We start from the raw sequence: 15,916 nt of genomic DNA, 5'->3' as shown, positions 1-15,916 counted from the left end.
TGAGTCTGTGATCCAAAGGTTGGGGCTACATTTTGTAACCCGTTCTGTTTATCCTGCCCATTCCAAAGCTTGAATTTGGAGAGGGTGCGTGGGTGTGGAAGCTCACAGAATATCAAATTCAATCACGGGAGGATGTTGAGTGGTGACAGGGGGGTCAAGATTATGGGGAGGTGAGCAGGAGACAAGAAGAACTGAGCAAGGTCGTGGGTCCTTAGCTAACAAACTTGAAAAGCATCTTGAACTTCTCCACGGCCGGATCCTGGGTATCCTACGGATGCGCATGCGTAGCATGGCACAGTACGTAACGTGTCTGCTCTGATGTGCTGGTTCCAGTCAGTTCAGTGTGTGCAAAGAGCAGGACTCCCCAAAGGCTGACCTGGGCCGTAATGTATCCCTTTAAGGGTTTATTAGTTTTGCAAAGTTCTAATGTTCATTGCTTATGGTTTGCCCTGGTGTATGCTTGTTAATGCCCTTTCATGGTTGCCTAGGGACATAGAACCCCAGTGACCCACTGCAGTCATTGCTTTAATGTGGGGCCTTTGCTTTGGGCCCGTGCTGTATCCTTTAACAAATGAGCAAAAGTGGCCAAAGTTCTATTAGGTAACATTGCTAGAGGTTTACGATAAAATCTCCAGTCACTGCCAGGGACAGCGTGAGCCCTGTCAGTCTGAGGATTGACTTCTCTGTAGTAACAGCTGAGACTATTTTTTAAGGTCGCTGTGCATGCCGGGCACTGAACTTGAGGTGAGAGGCATGGGTGGTATAGATGCAGGATTTCAATTAGTCTTCACAGTAACTCTCCAAGATGGCTATTATAATGGCCCTGCCTTATTCAAAAGAAAATAGAGACTCAAACTGATTCGGGACAGCACTCACGGGGACACATATAGATGACAGATATTAGAGTTGACATGGTACTCCAAGCTGATTAGCTGTCCTGCAACAGCTGACCTCTAAGCTAACTGGGAACATGAAAGCAGACGGTCTCAGGCTGGCTATTTGTCACTCACTGGTCAATAGAAACCCAGCCTAGTTCACCTCCCCCACTAGAGTGATCTAAGAGCTGGGAAAATCACTGTCTCTCTCCCCCAACTCTGTTGTCTACCGCGTTTCTTGATAAAAAATCGGAATCACAACCCTCACCTCGTTTCCCTTTTAGCTTTGACCAGCAGGAAACCCAGAGGCAGAGGTGCTAAAAATGACACCAAATCAAAACCAAGCCGCTTGCTGTCCAGTCAGTGCTGACCCATAGCGACCCCCTGGGGGTTGGGAAGACTAACTGTTTACAGGAGTAGAAAGCCCAGTCTTTCTCCCAAGGAGCTGCTGATGATTTCGAGCTGCCAACCATGTGGATCGCAGCCCACCACATAACCACTACACCACCGGGGCTCCTGAAAACTGTACAAGTTTTATTTATCTGCATGTATTTATTTTAGCGTCCTGCATTTTGCACATTTTGTATCCAGTTTTGTGAAATGCGATAACGGAGAGAGTCTGGTCTGCTGGCCATTTGGGCTGCGGCTGGAGCTTTGATACAGCATTTGCAAAGCAAACACCCCCTTTTCACTTGGGCTCTGTGTTTATGTGGAGCGAAGGTGGGAGAAAACTGATGGAGACGCCCCCAAGCCAATGCAGGTGCTTTGTGCTACACCTTGAAATTCACCTCGGGCATTTTTCATCTTTCTGAGGTCCTCTGTCTTAGTTACAGAGGCCTCCAATAATAGAAATACTTGGACCACAAGTGGATGGCTTCACCAAACAGGATTTTATTTTCTCACTGTTTAGGTGGCTAGACGTCTGAATTCAGGCTCTCAGGCCTAGGGCAAACTTCTCTGTAGATCAGCTCTGGGGGAAGGTGTTTCTTTGCAGCTTCTATTCCCAGGTCTCTTGGGAATCTTCCTTAGATATGGTGCCAGCTCTGCTTTCTTCTGGATGACTAATCTGCTGGTTTTGTATTTTAAAGGTGATTATTTTAAGACCCATTCTATACAGGTATGGTCTCATTAACATAACAAATAAAACCTGATTCACAAAGAGGGTTTTAACCACAAGTAGGTTGTTGTTCAGTGGCTTTGAGCCGGTTCTGACTCATAGCCTCCCTGTATACAACAGAAGACACACTGGCCAGTCTCATTCCCTCCTCACAATCGTTCTTGTGGTTCAGCCAATTGTCACAGCCATTGTGTCAATCCATCTTGTGGGGGACCTTTCTCTTTTTCCATACTGCTCTACTTTCCCAAGAATGATGTCCTTCTTCAAGGATAGATCTATCCTGACAGCATGTCCAAAGTATGTGAGATGAAGTCTTCCTGTCCTTGCCTCTAAGAAGCACTCTGGTCATACATCATCCAAGATAGGTTTGTTGATTAGTTTTCAGTCCATGGTATTTCAACATTCTTCAGCAGCTCCTTAATTCAAATACATTTATTCAGTCTTCCTTATTCAACAGCCAACTTTGACATGCCTGGCATAGATGAGTGGGGGCTTCCAGTGCTTCACCAGCCTGCTGAAATATTTCAATTGGTATCCCTTCAATTCCTGGAGTATTGTTTTCAGCTAATACGTTCAGTGAAGCCTGAACTTTTTCCTTCAGTACCCCTGGTTCTTGTTCATATCCTATCTCCTGAACTGGTGGATTGATTGCTGTACTTTTAGGTACAGTGAATCTGAGTAGTCTTTCCATCTTCCTACATCGTTCAGTATTTTTCCCACAGAATCTTTCCAGACTGCAACTTGAGGCTTACATTTTTCTTGAGGTTTTTTTTTTTTTTCAGTTTAAGATATGTTGAGTTGATTATTTTTGTTTTTCTAACTCTAGGTCTTAGCACATCTCATTAGCATAACTTATTTTGTCTTCTTGAGCTGCCTTTGACATTTTCTGTTCAGTTCTTAGATTTCATCATAACTTCCAGGTGCCTTGCTTAGCTATTCTATGATCCAGAGCGTGTTTGAGAGTCTCTTCTGACACCCACTTTGATTCTTTCTTTCTGTCTGTCTCTTTAATGACCTGCTTTCATCACAGATGATGTTCTTGAAATCACCTCACAGCTCATCAGGTCTTTGTCATTAGTGCTTGTGTGAGTCCAGGTGGACGAGAGAAACAAGTCCATGGACACACCTATGTGTGTAAGAAAGAGGTTTATATACAAGAGCAATGGAACATGGAGAAAACATCCCAGCCCAGTCCAGATCAAGTCCATAAGTCCAATATTAGCCCATATGTCTGATATCAATCTATAAAGTCCTCTTCAGACTCACGAAACACATGCAATGAAGCCAAATGCCGGACGATCACAGGCCAGTGGGTAGAAGTCTTTGGGTCCAGTGGCGTGGTAAGCATCTCAACGCTGGCAGGGGTCTCTCTGTGGCTTCTCTGGCTCCAGAGGTCTGGTTGCATCAATGTGGCTTGTCTTCCGCAATGTCTCCCGGGGAGCAGCAGAGAGAGAGTTGCCCTCCACCTCCAAGGAGGGAAGTACCAGATTCCCAGATTTCTCAGGAGAAGGCCATGCCCACACAGAAGTCTCATGGGTATCTCCGGATTGACAGCCTAGACTCCACCCCTACACTCTTAATCCTTAAATTGACACCAGATTAGGTAACTACCACAGTGTTCAATGTTGCAAATATGTTCTCAAAATTCAGGTGGAATAGAGTCAAGATTGTGTTTTGGCTGTCATGGACTTCAAATTTTTTTTCTTCAGTTTTAGCCTGAACTTACATATGAGCAATTGATGGTCTGTTCTACAGTCAGCTCCTGGCATGGTTTTAGCATCTGATATTGAGCTTCTCCAGCATATAATTCCACAGATATAGTTGATTTTATTTGTGTTTATTCCATCTGAAGAAGTCATTGTGTATGGTTGCTGTTTGAATTGCTGAAAAGTTTTTGTTATGAACAAGTTGGTGGTCTGGCAAAAATCTATCAGGGTATCTCCAGCATAGTTTCTATCACTGATACCATATTTTCCAACTACTGTTCCTTCCTCTTTGTTTCCAACTTTTGCATCCAATCACCAATAATTACCAATGCATCTTGAGTTGCATGTTTGCTCAATTTCAGACTGAAGAAGGAAAATTCCTCATTTTCTTCATTATTCGTTTTAGTGGTTGGTGCATAAATCTGAATAATAGTTGTATTGATGGAATTCCTTTGGGTGCAGATAGCTGCAATCCTATCACAGATGGGCTTGTACTTCAAAGCAGATCATGAAATGTCCTGTGGGCAAGGGACGCAGAGCCAGTCCTCTCGAATGGGTCATTCCCAGCCGAGTAAACTATATAATTTTCTGATTCAAAATAGCTGATACCAGTCCATTTCCACTCCCTAACACCCAGGGTATCAGTCTTTATGTGTTCCGTGTCATTTTTAATTACTTACAATTTTCCTCAATTCATAGCTTGCTCATTCTAAGTTCTGATTATTAATTGAAGCTGGCAGCTGCTTCTTCTCTTCTTGAGCCCCGCCCCTTCAGCAAACGAAGACCTAAAGGCTTTCATCCCACAGGCTTTGCTCCATCTCAGTCTTTATGGTTGAATCTACTTGGAGAAGACAGCTCTTCCTCAGCCATATTTTGAGTCCTTCAAACCTCGGAGACTCAGCCCCTGGCACTATGTCTCACAATAGTCTGTTTCAGTTCATTAGGCCTTCGGTGTGGGGCGATGCTTCAATGCTGTCCATACCGTTTTCGGTGACTAATTCCTCGAAAGTAGACAATCTACTTGTGCTTTGTAGTCTGTTCTCAATCTGGAAACTCGCTGAAACCTGTTCCTTTTGGATGGCCTGCTGGGATTAGAAATACCAATGACATCGTTTCCAGCATCACAAGACACCATAAACAAGTGATGGTCCACAAGCATAGGAGGTAGGATTTACTTTGGCTATTTTTGAGGAAAACAATTCAATTCATAACATGCTCTCAGACCTAGTGTAAGAAGGTGCTGACATGATACCAACTTATATGGTCTTTCTAACTATAGATCCTTATGTGATGTATTATAATTCTGGACTATATACCTAGGCTATACTCCCATTTTGGAGAACGTTCTCTGCTATACTATTGAATAGGATTAAGGTAGGATTAAGTCCTGACCGTAGTAATGGGTGTGAATCAAGGCCTAGCCATTGTTTCCTTGGTTTTATTGTGGGTATGGGCTGCTGAAAGACAAAACCACACCTCCATCAACATCATTCCTCTGTGTGTAAGTGCCATCTCAGACAGAGAAAGCTTGGATCATTGACTGAGTGTGTTGCAGATATGTCTGAAGTGATGGAGGCCCAAATCACCCGAGATTGTGCCGTGGAGACTATGGGTCTGGGAGGCAGACTTTAGTCAGGCTTCCTAGTCCATTTCCATAGAGATAGAGGTCAAGGGGGCATGTGGCTGAGAGGCTGAGGACCAAAGAGAGAGTTGGCTGAGGGCTGGGGAGAGGTATTGCTGTTGACCCAGGACTGCAGCCTTAATGTTTTTTGATCCTGGTTTGTTACCACAATCTGTTAACTTCCCTAATCTTCCTTAATTGTGAATATTGACCGAGTTCGGTGTGATCATTGCGGTGGATGATAGGAGCAGAATGGACGTGGAGTGCTATGGGAGGACTGGCTGGCCATCAGAATAAGGCAGATAAAGATGGAGAGTGAAGGCAGGTCTGACTTTGCCTCATGGCAGTAAGAAAGCGGGAGGATGTCAGATGTGGCTGCCATTTACTGCAGGTATTGACAAATGCTGGAAGAAATAGGAAGGCTTGAACATTCAGATGTCCGTGCTAAACTAGAATTTGTCCTTTGTCTGACAGACTCCACTGTGTACTATAAATTTCCCCAAATTATATCCACTGTATTTTGGTGAGGGGAAACTAAAAAAAAAAAACATAAAGATTTTTTTTTTTAAAAAAAGAAAGAAAAAGTTAAAAAAAGGAAAAAAGTACAAATGTTTGATTGATCACATTCTAGGACTTTGAATGGGTTTACAGTTCAGTCACAGCCAATAGAGATAAGAATATCTTAAGGATTATATAGATATGACATCTCCATGTTCATTGCATTTTTACCTTAGTGGGAAACAGACAGTGATGCCCCACTCAAAGATGGCAGTCAACACGGTCAAAGTGGCCTGGTCAGCCACCATCTTTGAGTCCAGCACCCCTGCCGGTTTCCTACTCAGGTCAAAATTCAATATGCAATAGATCTGGTTTTGTATGCAAAATGTATGCTACTTTTATTCCATTGGCTGTGATGGAATGATTTGGAATCAGTTTGAAGTCTTGGATGATCTCAACTATCTCTTCACTACACTAAGACAGGAAAAAAATTGAGATAGGGAAAAATCAGGATGTTAAAATGCGAATATACACACCACAGAGTCCTATGCAGTTTAGAATACTGAGCAATACCTTTGGAGCTGAGTTTCCTGCTGGTCAAAGTAAACAGGGAAATGAGATCAGGGATATAATGCAATTTTTTTCACAATGAAATGCTGTGGAAAATACATTTTCTTGAGGGAGACAGATTTTTCTCAGCGCTTTGATCTGAAATAAATTTATCTAGGAAACTGAGATAAATACTGAATAAATAGTTACCATTGTCCACTTCTGCTCCCTCGGTGTCCCATTAAGTCAATTGTGTTCAATGGTGTCTTTAATTCCACCCAAAGGGAAAATAAACTCTGTCAGGGCAGCCCTTTCTTACCCCTGAGAACTGCTGTGTATATCACAGGAACTCATAAGACCCATGGCTTCATTCTGGCATGCAGTGGAGTTGAGTCCAAGTCATAGAATCCTTGTAGGACAGGGCGAACTGCTCGCGACGGTTGCCAAGTGCGGCATCTTTACAAGGGCCATCAGTAGGTCTTTGCTCCTGTAGAGAGACTGGTGAGTTCAGAACCACCAGTGGCTCCTTGGAAGAAGATGGGACGATCTCTTTCCATAAAGATTACGACCCTGGAAACTACCCACTGAACAGCACCACTGCTTTCTAGAGTTGCCATGAGTTGGGACTGACTGCATGGTACCATGACTATTTATTTATTTATTTAAACTAATTACCAAAGCCCAGGCCACTGAATGCAATTCTTCACAAAGTCTAAAGCAGTGCTTCTCTAAGTGGGGGATACCGCTCCCCGAAGGGGCTCGGACATGACCCAGGGGACGCTGCAAAAGCAGCAGTGCCTGTGCTTTGTCCCGATGAGGAGGTCAAGCACAAAAGTTTTCAATTGCCAAGGGAGTGCTGAGGAACTTTTTTTTTTCCTAAGAAGGAGGCAGTATGCCAAAGAAATGTGAGAACCTAGGGTCTAGCATATGATCTGTGGACACGGGTTCTTGCTACTCCAGTGCATGAGGGGTTAAACTAGAGAGTAAAACACCGCTAATAGACAACTTTTCTAATCCATCTCCTAGAAGCGACATTTTGATCAATCCCAGGCAAACCAGAAGCACCCTAGAGCTAGGGCAGACATTTTCGAAGCTGCATTTGCAGAGAAGCAGAGAGTCATGGTTCTCATTTGGATTCTGGGTTTATTTGGGTTCTCTGAGAGAAAGTGATGGATTTCACTCAAAGCCAACATGGAATCAACTCTATGATAAAATCTAAATACTTTCATCGTCTAGTTCTTGGTCTTTGGAGTCCTGTGCTTTTTTTTTCTTTTTTTTTTTTTTGTCAAAATAAATGAACCAATACAAGACACCCTAAGAGGCTAAATCTGCATCTCCTTCACCCAGCGCAGGGATGTGGACACTAAGCAAAGCAAGCACGGAGGAGAGGTGGCTTCTTCTCCGCAGTTCTTTCCAATGTAGAGTGAGCACTCCTGTGTACTGAGCAGCACATGAACTTTGACCCTGGACTGATCCAAGTTAGTATCTGGGTGTCGATAGTTAGCCATGGATTTTTCAGCCATTCAACACCTTCATTTCCTTATCTGTAAAATGGCCACAGGGATTTTTATAACAATTAATTGAGATACTTGAAACCCCCTGGCAGGTTGCCTAGTTCAACAAATATGTTTCCTTGCTTTTTCCCTTTTCCGTCCGGGATGGGTTGAGTGAAGTTCTACCTGCACGTGGGAGATTTGAAGCCAAACAATCATTGTTTGTCAGCTAAACCTCAGCGGTTGGACTATTCCCCACAGCACCACCATGATGAATGGAGCGTGGGGCCTCTAGACGGCCATTCTAACGTTTGGTTTGTCTACTGGCAAAGGATGTAATTTTTGAAAATGCTTTATAGGTACTGTTAGTTCAGCTGGATCTAAAACATTTCGTGAACTCTGAAATCCCTGAGCCAAGAAAATATGCATATTTGTATTTTTTCCTTTGGCCAGATTCACTTTTTCTCCATACTAGATATGTTAAATTTGTGTGTGTGTGTGTGTGTGCGTGTGCGTGTGTGCTGCTCCCTCCCCTTGCCTCCTATGTTGTTAGACTTATGAGCTGTGAGCTTTGGGGTAAGCTATTTCTCTTTAGCCAACTCTGTCCCCTTATCTGAAAAATAAAAGGGTGAGACCAGGTACCTTCAAAGATCCCTTTTAGCTTTGGGATTCTGTGATAGAGGAACTAACATGGTTTTATCATTTAGCAGGTATTTATTGTGCACCTAATAAGTACCAAGCACACATGTAGTGATGGGGGATAGAACAATAAACCAAATAAGTGAAATCTCTGCTCGTATGGAATCTGTATACATCTAAGGGAGACAGACAATACGCAGTGCATCACATCAAAGCCAAACTCACTGCCATCGAGTCAATGCCAACTCAGAGTGACCCTATAAGACATGGTAGACTGCCCCTGTGAGTTTCTGAGACCATAACTCTTTATGGGAGTAGAAAGCTCCATCTTTCTCCTGAAGGATGGCTGGTGGTTTCAAACTGCTGGCCTTTCAGATTGCAGTACAATGCATACCCACGATGCCATCAAGACTCCTCTACGTGGTGCACAGTGGATGTATAAAGTGTCATAGGTAGATGGGCTGGGAAAGAAAACAGGTAGGTAGTGACTGCGATAATGGTAAGGGGAGGGGTACTACTTGCGATGGGGTGGTTGGAAAAAGTCCCTTTACTCAGTTGGAAAAAGTCCCTTTACTCAGTTGATCAGAGACCTGAGTGAAGTGAATAACATGCCATAAAGCTACCTGAGGAAGAGTGTCCTGAGGAGAGGAACTGCAAAGGTCCTGGGGTTGGCACATCCATGGCATTTTCAAGGAATACCAGGGAGGTTCGTGTGACTGGAGTGTGTGAGCTGTAGGGGAGTTGTAAGATATGAAGTCAAAAGTGGTTGGGTGACTAATTATGTAGGATCATATGAGTAGCTTATTTGGGTTCAAGTCCTGTGCTCAATATGGGTTCTCATGTTCACCTTAGCTGAAGATCAAAGACCATCTGGGATTCCAAGTTAATTTCTAGAGGCTGACTTCTCATAATCTCTCTTTATATGCTACTTATCTGAGGCAGAGAGGCTGGTCTTCTAAGATCATCAAGCAGGCCCAGACATGGGAAGCTCCGAGGTTTGAGGTCTAGTGTGCTTGGTCCCTGCTCAAGATGACTAGGACTTGTCTCCTCTCTCATCTCCTCCTTTCACCTTGGCCAGCCTGGAGTAGTCCTCAGAGTTCTAGGACACATGCAGTGTGTTGAATAAAAGAAAAGACAAACAAAAACTTACCACATGATACTTTCCATCATATTAAAAGGAAAGAGTGGGATAGAAGGCAAACTTTGGGGAAATTGAAGCCTCAGTTTTATTTTAAGGTTAAGAGGAAATTTCTCCCAATGGTCTCTGCTGGAAGCCGGATTTACATTGAGCCCATTTCTCTCAGAAGCTTTTTCCTGTTATAAGGGGGGAAAGAGATCTGCCAAATACATACTGAACACATGCTGTGATAAGCTGAGAAATGCCAAAGTCTGGCCTTTCAATCTTTGACTATCTAGGAGGGAGACACAAAGACTGTGAGGAAGGCCTACTGCGTCTTCTAAGCTACACGGTGATCCTAAGTGGGATTGGGATCTGGAAAACCACCCCCCTGTTTGTCAGAGTGTGGGCCAGTGGTGACTCAGGGGTAGAATTCTTGCCTGCCATGCCAGAGGCCCACGTTTGATTGCTGGCCAAGACATCTCATGTGCCGCTTACCACTCATCCGTCAGTGGAGGCTCATGTGTGGTTATGATGCTGAACAGATTTCAGCCTGGCTTCCAGACTAAGATGGACTAAGAAGAAAGGTCTGGCCATCTATCTTTGAACATCAGCCAGTGAATGCCTATGAGTCACCATGATCTGAGTCATCCGAGCCACCATGCACAGGGCACAGGACCCGGCATGCTTTCCTTCTGTTGGGCAGTTGTGCCAAGTGGACAGCAGCTAGCATCAGCCACGTTTGCTGAACTGGAAAGATATGAACAGAATCTTTCTCCCCAGCGGGACTGAATTCTCCGTGCTCAGACACCATGGATGGGGTAGCATCCAGGACAAAGGCAGCCAGGTCTCAACCCATTTGAAGCCATCTCATTCTTGTTCTGGGAAATTTATGTGTTTAAAAAAAAAAAGAAGACGAAGGAAGGATGTTAATAACTTTATTATTATTATTTTTCTGCCTGTGTGAGTGGCTGCAAAGTTCTAGGAACGATGCCAGATACTTTTTACATAAATCATTTTCTTCAGTGTTGGCCCAGTACTGTGTTAGTGGCCAGGAAGAGTCCCCAGTCTTCGGAGAGCCAAAGGAGGCTCAGGAGATGCATTCGAGAGCCATCTTAGATGGGAAGTGAAAGAGCGCATCCCAGCACCCCCTCCTCTGCCACCCGCCTGCCCTTTGAAGGACCACCCTCTTGTAATTCATGGAGACACCATCAGCCTTTGCTCTAATGAAGACTGACTGCTTTACCCAACGGAGTCTCTCTTCAAATGCCAGCTGGATCAGAATTGAGGTTTTCGGGAAGGCGGGGTGCAGCAGAGCTTGTGTTCCAAAGGATGGTCTTTCAATAAAGATGAGCCGGGCTTGGCGCCACACCTAAGCTGGACTTCCCGAGCCAAGGCAGACAGAGGGCTGCACAACAGCCGCTTCTGCCTCCTCACCTTGCAAACAACCGGCAAGGGTGGCAGGTTCTTCCCAGGGCCCTTCAGGGGCAATCTATCCCCGCCGAGAGGTTGTACATCTTCCCCTTGTTCTTTTGCCTGCGGAGTGCGGACGCTGACACCACGGTTGCCATGGCATTAGTCCAAACAGGGTTGGGGCAGTCTTGGAGTTTGTGTTCCCAAGCCTCCGAGCACGTTTAAGAGCCAGTACTTTCATCACTCAGGTCCCGACGGGGCCCAAACCGCTCATGCGGGATGCTCAGCTGGTCCAGAAGGTCCGTGGCTCGAGCCCGGTAGGCTAAGTGCACTGTAAAGTGGAAGGCAGGCTAACTCAGGCTCATCTCAGCTGGTGCGCCGCATGGACCTGAGGCACCTACTACTTTCCACAATGTAATGGTTTCCCCGACCTGCCTATAAAGAGGTGGCGCCTTGTAGGCGCCGGGCAGCTAACCCATTGTTCAGGGGTTCAAGCCCACCAACCACTCTGGGAGAGAAAGATGAGACTCTCTGCTTCCGTAAAGATGGTCTGTTTGGGAAACCCTGGCTGGGGTTAGGATGAGTCCCAGCGGACTCCGTGCGCGGGGTTTTCTCTGTACCCGACTCTCAGAGATCTCCTTCAGAAAACTCCGTGATGCTGCCCGGGTCTGGTACCACTGGTATCATTGTCTTCTGATGAACGCAACACAGTCAATGACATTACAAATGCCACGTGCTAAAGACCGTCCTTCCTTGGACAGTCCACTCATGTTGGTTGTTATGTTTAAAAAGCTCACAGGCGACAGAGGCCAGGGATCGCATCAGCTCTGTAATGCGTGGGGTCGGAATGGACGCCGCTGCAGCTGTGAACCGCAGCTTTCTCCCTGGGATTTCGGGGCCTGGGACTGCTCAGGGGGAGCACGCGTTTAAAGAGCCCCGCTGCTCCAGAGCTCGGGTCTGCGGACTTGAGCTTTCTGCTCGAAACAGAAATCCCACGGCGAGATGTTCAGAGAGCTCAGCTGGTGTCGTCGCTGTCTTCCTGGATCCATCAGCACTCACCGACAAGTGGGGAAACTGGATCCAGGTTGGACACAAACCTGACTCAGCCGTGCACTCCGTCTCCCTGGAATCCCCCTGGTATTGACGAGCAGCGCGCACGCACCGGCAGCCGTGAAGGCTCCGTAGACAGCGCGCATTAGCTTCGGTATTAGGGTCCTTAGCCCTGACAGTCTGGGCACTAGAGGGAGGATTAAGCGATTAGTACTGTGTATGTTACAACCCTCTTTTTCCTCCTTGCGCCTTTTCAGTTTTGCTCAGTGCATAAAGATGTAAAAGGGCTCTAAGTAAAAGCAGATGCAGTTATCCCTTTTTTTTTTAATGATGGGGAGCATATGCCTCAGACATTTGGACAATGTTGAGACATAGAGTTTCTCTGAATGCACGCAGACAAATTACCTTGCCTTTGAGACAGGCACTGATTTAAAGGTACATTATATTAATTTCGAAGACGAAGACCCAGTTGAACCTCTAAATTACTATATTTCATGGGTTGGCATGTATATAGGTTAGATAATCATTTAATGAACCTTGTACCCTAGAAATTTAGTAAAGGGGATATTAATGTCAGGGGATTTTGCCTTCAGATGGGTTTAATAGTATAGTTAAGTGGAGCGACTCTTGTTGTCTGTCTACCTGATCCAGACTATATTCTCTGGGGTATCCATACAGAAGATGTGATCCAAAGAAGTGACAATGATATCTCTCAGCGTCATTTTTATAAGTGATCACATTTTCTGCCATTTCTGGAGTGGAAAAGTCTATCGTACTTACTACAGATGTCATGAAGTAGAGTGCTTTGAATGGGGTTTTTAGATGGTAAAATGTTGACCTTCTTATTCTATGTTTTCTGCCTCGCGGGCTTTTTATTGAGCAGCTTTGGCTGCTGCTGTGTTGTTGAAGAAAGATATTAAGCTGATTCTGACCAAAGTGACCCCAGATGGCAGAGCAGAATTGCTCCCACTAGGGTTCCCTAGATGGTAATGTTTCCAGGAGTGGATCACCAGGTCTGGGCTGGTGAGTTTGAACTGCCAACCTTCCTGTTCTTCTGTTAGCAGTCAAAGGCTTAAACATTGCCTCACTGGGCTCTTACTGAGCATCCACTACATAAAAAAAGCATTGCGCTTGTTAGTGGCAAAAATCCAAGAGACTCACATGTTTGGGTTTTGTTTTTTTGCTTCCCCAAATGGTGTTTGCACCACACTGATCATGCAATCTGCAAGGTCAGCAGTTCGAAACCACAAGCCCCATCTGCGGGAGTTCTGCCCTCTCCTATAGGGTTGCTATGACTCAGTGTTGACTCAAGGACAGTGAATTTCGTTTGCTTCTTGGGGTCACAGAGATGCCACAAGATCAGGGGTCCTCGAACTACGGTCTGCCGAGGACATTTATCCGGCCCGCAAGGTGTTTTTGTCTGTTTTGTTTTCTTACTTCAAAATAAGATCTGTGCGGTGGGGTCGGGGCACTCGGAGCTGTCGGAGTGTGAGAGCGGGCGGGAACTTGGTAGCACTACGTCTTTCTGCAGCTTCTCCGGGGGCAAGGTTTTCCAGAATCACCTTGAACCCGCTGTCTCCGTGTGTGCCAAGTGCGGCTATGAGCTGCTCTCCAGCCGCTCCACATGCGAGCACTCGTGGCCGTGGTCATGGCCAGCCTTCACGGAGACCGTCCACAATGAGAGCGTGGCCAGGCGGCTGAGCGCAATCAGCCTGATGCTTTTAAGGTGTCCTGTGGTAAATGCGGCCAAGACCTTGGCCATGAGTTCCCCAATGATGGCCCCAAGCAGGGGCAGTCCCGCTTCTGAATATTCAGCAGCTCCCCGAAGTTCATCCCTAAAGTCGATAAATCTGCCTCCCAGGGGAAGTAAGCGGGCATCCCCACCCCAAGCAGCCACAGGCATTAGTCACCCCCCTTTAGAACTACACCCTACTGACCTTCAGGCAGGGAGGGCTGGATGGGGGGGCGGTGTTTCCTGACGACCCTACCCCCTGTGACAGCATGGGGGCCAAGGGCAGGTTCATCTTGGCCTCCCAGGCTTGAGGCTGGGACTCTGGTCTTAGGGTGTCTGCGTCTTGAAAGACATAACACTCTTGGCTTCTCTCCTCAGCCTGGCGGCCCCTCCCTGCCTATCTGGTTTCACCCCTATGAGCCCCAATTCCCAAAGGGGCTACAGCCCTCACCAGGGCCCGTGCTGACCCCCTAAGTTGTGTGAGCAGATGCAACCACTATAAGGCCATGTCCCAGTCAGCGGCTCCAGCCCGGTCACTGCATGAATCGCTCTGGTCAAATCCTTCCAGGCTCAGCAGGGCACTGAGGGTCTGTGACCTGCTGGGACATGCGGGCCCATGGCACAGCCCCTGAGCCCCAGGTCTCCATCAGTGTGGGAGAACAGCCACGGTCTTCCTACCAGTCCCTGGTGGGGCCTGGGAGGTCTTGTCCCCCAGTCTGTACCTACCACACCTGCCCCGGGAGAGTACATCCAGAGCTCCTGGTGGCGGTTTCACGCTCTCCCACCTCACCCTCGCCCACCTCACCCTCTCCACCTTTCGGAACTGACCAGCTGGAAACTAATGAAGCAAGGAGACCCAGCAGGCCGCCGTGTCATGACTGGGACTGTCTCCACCCTTAAAAAATGTACAGTGTGCACAGGAACTTGTTCATAGTTTGTTTTTTTTTAACTATAGTCTGAGGGACAGTGAACTGGCCCCTATTTAAAAAGTCTGAGGGCCCCTGCACCAGATAACGGATAACTAAGAGTTGAGTGAGCTATAGAACCGGGATGAGGAATGCATTCCCAGCAGGGTGAATTAAGATGACTGGCGAAGGTGAGAAAAGACTGGTGGTATCATGGGTTTCATGGTGAGTAGTTCAAAACCACCAGCTGTTTCCAAAGAATGATGAGGCTTTCTACTCCAGTAGAGGTAGTCTTGGAAACTCACAGGGGCAGTTCTCCTCTGTCCTGAAAAGTCTCTCAGAGGTGGAATCAACTTGATAGCAGCGAGGCCAGGTTTTGGAGAAGAAAAGGTGGGGAGGGAAAGGGATGGCTCTTCTTAAGCACCAGGCTCACACTTGGAGGTGATTTTACAGTATGGTTAGACAGGGAGATCGGAACAGATTGTATTGAACTTTAAATTGCCAGCTTTTTGGAGTTTCAATTATATCCCATAGGAAGGGGGAAATATGTTGAGAAGAGAGGTTGTGTTAGTCTGGGTACTTGAGAAACAAATCCACAGAAACGAGAGTTTTATATAAAGGTTAAGTGCACATCAAGAAAATATCCCAACCCAGTGCTGCCCAAGCCCAGAAGTCCAACATTAACCCATATGTCCAACATAATCCACAAAGTCCTCCTCCATCTCACAAAGCAGACACAATGATGCCGACTGCAGGAGGAAAACCGAGTCAGTGAATGTGTAAGCATCTCAGCACTGGCAGGGATCTCCACACGGCTGCTCCAGCACCCAGGGCTGGATCAGGGTAGGTCCATGTGGCTTCTCCTTGGGGGTGTCTTGCAGGAAGTGAGTCTTGCCAGCTGAAGCAGGGAACTGGCTAAGGCAGCTGCACCCTGGTCCGACCATCAGAGAACAAGAGACCTGAGAACCACAAAGGTGAGGCTCACTGAGCCATTTATCCCTGTGCCCTTCAATTAACCCCACATGTGTTTATAAGCCAGGCTGGTACAATAAACTACCTACCTCACAGGTGAACCAGATTCATTTGACAGGAGTTCACAGCGTGATTGACAGTGAGGCGGAGGAAGGGGACGGAGAGGCTCGATGGAGGAGGTAGATGGAGACCAGGTAGGAGACATCTTGCGATGATCCAGGTTTGGGGC

The 15,916-nt window shown here is 46.4% G+C and overlaps 1 pseudogene; it reads left to right on the top strand.

Annotated features, from left to right (window-relative positions):
- Positions 1–11,300: 11,300 nt before the first annotated feature.
- On the top strand, positions 11,301–13,948 carry LOC142456012 (methionine-R-sulfoxide reductase B1 pseudogene; annotated as a pseudogene).
- The last annotated feature ends 1,968 nt before the right edge of the window (positions 13,949–15,916 follow it).

This window comes from Tenrec ecaudatus, chromosome 9 (assembly GCF_050624435.1).
Source record: "Tenrec ecaudatus isolate mTenEca1 chromosome 9, mTenEca1.hap1, whole genome shotgun sequence".
NCBI lineage: Eukaryota > Metazoa > Chordata > Mammalia > Afrosoricida > Tenrecidae > Tenrec > Tenrec ecaudatus.
This window is presented reverse-complemented; position numbering and strand designations above follow the sequence as displayed.